Source organism: Ovis aries, chromosome 2 (genome assembly GCF_016772045.2).
Source record: "Ovis aries strain OAR_USU_Benz2616 breed Rambouillet chromosome 2, ARS-UI_Ramb_v3.0, whole genome shotgun sequence".
NCBI classification, from domain to species: Eukaryota; Metazoa; Chordata; class Mammalia; order Artiodactyla; family Bovidae; genus Ovis; species Ovis aries.
Genome location: NC_056055.1, coordinates 236,671,889 through 236,676,419, shown reverse-complemented (window position 1 = coordinate 236,676,419; position 4,531 = coordinate 236,671,889). Strand labels below are relative to the sequence as shown.

The 4,531-nt window shown below is 49.2% G+C and overlaps 1 long non-coding RNA gene across 1 annotated transcript; it reads right to left on the bottom strand.

Annotated features, from left to right (window-relative positions):
* Nucleotides 1-1,117: 1,117 nt before the first annotated feature.
* LOC132659351 (uncharacterized) lies at nucleotides 1,118-4,231 on the bottom strand. Its single transcript, XR_009599671.1, has 2 exons — nucleotides 2,511-4,231; nucleotides 1,118-1,621 (listed from the first exon to the last, which is right to left on the bottom strand). It is a non-coding gene; the product is annotated as an uncharacterized LOC132659351 (long non-coding RNA).
* Nucleotides 4,232-4,531: the final 300 nt, after the last annotated feature.

Sequence of the window (4,531 nt, the reverse complement as noted above, 5' to 3'; positions counted from 1 at the left end):
AAAAACACATTTGCATCCAAACTGAAATTATATTGTCAGCAGTTAATTATCACTTGTCAAACAAGTGTGTGCTCAGATTGTGGGTTTGATTTCCATTTAGGTTTGCAAAAGCCTTGTTCCTCTTATTTGATGAGGCCTCTTTGAGCAAGAGATACTCATTGTTGGAATTGTTGCTTATTTTAAGCAGTAGCAGTTTTGTGTGTGTGTGTGTGTGTGTGTGTGTGTGTTTTAATAAGCAGGTTTTTTTGCTGTCTGGGTCCGGGCTTTTGGCAAATAACAGAAAAGCACTCAGCGCAATTTAAGCAAAGAAAAATGTCAGGCAGAGGAGTGTTTTAGGCTCTGGGGATGCCCCTGGAAACTTAGGGGCACCTGGACCTAAAGCCCCCAGTCCGATCCCAGGGAGTTGCCCTACCCATCTGCTCTCAGGGGCTCACAATCTCCCATCTCAGTCAGCTCCCTTATTCCCCTGCCTCCTGGCTTCTGTTCTCACCATGTAGGAATGGCTGTGCCTCCACTGTTTGAATCAATGGCACACTCATTAGGTGAAGGACCAGACAAATATGGATTCAAGTCCTGACTCATGGGGTACACTTGGGCTTCTTGCTCATTCCCATGAACCTATCCCTTTGTGTGTGAACTGGGGTCACGACCTGCCTTGCCAATTTCTTGTACAAATGAAATGACATCATACAAGCACACTACTTTGCACATGGACACTCAAGTGGTGACTCTGCAAGGGAATGAAACTGTGCCGTTTCTGCTGCTGCCGTGGTTATTGCTGTTATCATGACAACAGGACAGTGTCCTGAGCAGAGCGAGAGCCTCTTCTGATGGAGGTGGAGAAAAGATGCCACTGTCTGCAAGGCCTTCACTGGGTAGCCAAGAGACCCAGAGCAGGTGCCTTGTGACCTCCGCCCTAAGCTACGAGCCCTGACCTCCTTGCTCAAAAAGTGGAAAAAGTAATGATCACCTCGTGTGCACAGTTATGGGGACAGAACGAGATGAGACCATCTTGGCAGGCAAAAGATGCTCAATTAATCCCCCTTTGCTCTCTGGCATGTGCCCTTGACCTGGGAAGGAACAGCGAGTGCCTAACCGATGAGGAAAGGAGGGAGACTAGATGAATGATATTTTTAATGGGATTATGGACCACATGACAGCTCAATTTAGAATCTTCTCTGAAGGCCTGGACCAGAAGCTGGAATCTTTTGTAATTTTTTTCCTTTGTTCTTCGGCTGACGCCTGTTTTCCCCAGGGAAAACGGAAGCTCCAGGGGGGCGAGAATGCGTCTGTGTTGGCAATTCTCTCCAAAGCCTGCGGCGGAGCACACTGCACACAGATCACAGATACGTCACGCGGATGAGTGTGGTGATGCTCGTGAAGCACTCAGCTCAGCACCTGGAATGTTCTGTGTGATGTCCGTGCATTATAATCGCTGATTTTTCTAGAATTCGGGGTGATGGAAGCCTGAGGTGCACTTCCCTGGTGGCTCAGATGGTAAAGAATCCACCTGCAGTGCAGGAGACCTGGGTTCAGTCCCTGGGTTGGGAAGATCCCCTGGAGAAGGGAAAGGCTACCCTCTCCAGTATTCTGGCCTGGAGGATTCCATGGACAGAAGAGCCTGAGGTGGAGAGAAGGAGAAGGGGGTGAAGACACTACCGTGCCTGAGGGTGAGGAAAACCAGGAGGGCTGGCGAGATGCGGGGGTGAGCCTCCAGGTTTAACTCATGGAGTGAACGGGAGGGAGCCACTCTGTGAAGAAGAAAACCAGGCCTGAGAACAAGGATGCAGAGCCTTGCTCCATAAAGAGAGAGCAGAGCTGCTCAGGGGCAGGTTTTCTCTGTGAATGGCCTCAGCAGCACCCCCAGCCCCAGCCCTGACACCCCCGAGTCCCCATTCAGCCCAGCAGCCCATGTGCATCTCAGGCCAGAGCCCATAGCTGCGGGGACCTGGAGTGGCAGTTCTCGTCCAATGAGGAGCCAGAGAGGCAAGTATCCTCATCACAGAGGCCATCAATGGGAAAGCAGGGGCTCAGCGTAGGGGCCCCTCCCGCCTGAGAGCAGAATTCATTCTCGGCTCCTGAGAAGATGAAGTGGATTTTCATGTCTCACAGGCTCCTGTCCAGACAACTCCCCGGTTGCCATCTCCCTCCAAAGAAGGAACAATGGTTGAGGGTTGAGGCAGGGGCATTCAAGGGGGGCTGATCCACACGATGCCCCTCTCCCTTCTGCCTCACACAGTCTCGCAAGCTCACCGTCCCCTCAGACCTGGGTTCTAGAGTTGCCTCTTCCTCTTACTCTGGCCAGGTGGCTTCTGTTCCCTGGGAAGAAGGGACATCAAGATTGTCCCTCTGGCATCCCCTCCAGGCCTCTTCATTTGGGTAACAGCCTTGACTTTACCTCCACCTCCAGAGCTGGTCCCTGATTCCCTAAGCCATAGCCCAGACCAGGGGCAATCAACACAACACTAGTTCAGTCCTGTGTTTACCTCAAAGGTAAACATATCACTTACCATGAGCCAGTCAGAGAAGTCCAGGACTTTTGCACTCTGGCTGGAAGAGGTATGTCTTCCAGTAAATGGCAACGTGAAACTACGTGGCCCATATTAAAGCTGCAGCCACCCAAGAACCTAGACCAAAGATGAAGACAATGCCTTGGAGGCAGAGAAGAGGCTTGGAAAACACTGGGTCCTTGGTCACACAGCTGAGACGCTGGATCAGTCCTTACCTGATACCTAACCCGCCACTAGTTTGATAGTTTAAGCAAGTGTGTGCTGGGTTTTCTTGCCACCTGCACTGGATCTCAGCTCATCCTTCTGTAACAGGAAGCAGTTATTCCCTGAAGGCTCAAATGTTCACTGGTCCCATCGGAATCCCAGGAATTAGCAAGGGCTCCCAGTCCCTGACAGGAAACCTTCAAAAATGAATCTCAGTGAGCAGCTCCTATTTCAGTGCTAAATCTATTCATCCATTCATTCAACCAGAATAGATTAAGCACCTACTCTGTTCCCAGCCCTGTGCAAAGTGTGTGGTTAGCCTCCAAAGGAAATAAGGTGAAGAAAAGGAAAGCAAACAACGAAGAAGAAAATCAGTAAATAGGACAATTTCAGAGGGGGTTAACTGCTTGAAGAAAATAAAACAAGGCAACGTGATAGGACACTGACTCAGGTATCGGGGGACAGACACTGCCTTGTCTCAGGTGGCCAGGAAGGGTTTCTCGGGACAGGTGGCATGTGGGCCAAGACCTTAATGATGAGAAGGAGCAGCGATGCTAAGATGTAGGACAGAACATTCCTGAAAGAAAGAACGGCAAGTGCAAAGGCCCTGAGGCAAAACAGTCTTCCTATATGTCAGGAAAAAAGATAAAAAAAGACAGTGACATCGGCTCAAGTTAGACTCCGTAAAATTTGAATACGGTTTGTTATGGGCCACTTACTATTCTAAGCATTCCATTTGTGTTAACTAACAATCTTCTGAACAAGCCCACAGGATATACGGACGTAGATTCATGAGTCCTAGAGAAGCTTATTAATGAATTTAAGATCTGATAGCTAGTGAATGTCAGAGGCTGGATTTGAACTCGGGTTTTCAGACGCTGGAGCCCGCATCCTCTCTGCCTTCCTGTGCCTCATTTGGGGAACGATGGTAACAGTCTTTCCCGTGGTTTCCTGTGAGCTCGCTGTGGCCTTCCCTCACTTCTCAATCACGCAGGGCCTCCTTGCCCACCTTCAGCCTCATGGTCGGCCTCGTGTACAGCCCCTGGTGGAGAAGCCTGCCGTTTGGGGGAATATATTCAAGTCAGTGGAATGTTAGTGTCATTGTTACTGCTCACCTGCGCTATGTTCTTCAATCAACTTTACCGGTATTTTAAGGATTTGTTTTTCTTCCATTTGATCAGCCTGACCACTGCGCCTTGATCTTAATTTCTCCCAGACTTGAGTGGGGAACAGAAATGCCATTTATTGGCCCTGCAAACCCCGAGAGTGATCATCCAAGTTGGCAGGGGTTGGAGCAGGTAGAGGCGCAGAGGTTGAATTTTATTCTGAATACAACTGGATAGACTTCCAGTTTTAGCCTGCCAGTTGCTTCTCCTGTCCTTATAACAAGAAAAGCCTGGAAAACTGAAAACCAATGACGGTTCTGGGACTCATCAGAGAACTGAGATTACAAGGCAAACTGCCCCTCCAAAATCAGGAGAGGTGGGGTATACAGACGGTCACAGCAAGACCCACTGGACCCACTGTTAAAGGGAAAAAAAAAAAAGGCTTATGACATGTGGTAAAAAATAGTAAAACAGGTTTTATTCAGGAGGTGGGGGTGCTGCAAGAATGGGATTCTGTAGTAGGGGAGGGAGAGATTGGGCTCACCCCCAAATCCAACAAGAAAAAGAGGGAATTTATAGCCAAGGAGCAAGGTAGGGGGTCATTGGATGGAAATTTTCTAAGAAGAAACCTCAGGGGTTAGAGGGCATTCTGGCTAAAGTAATCTAACAAGATTCTTGCTGAAGGCAGCCTGGGTGATCAGGCATCACATG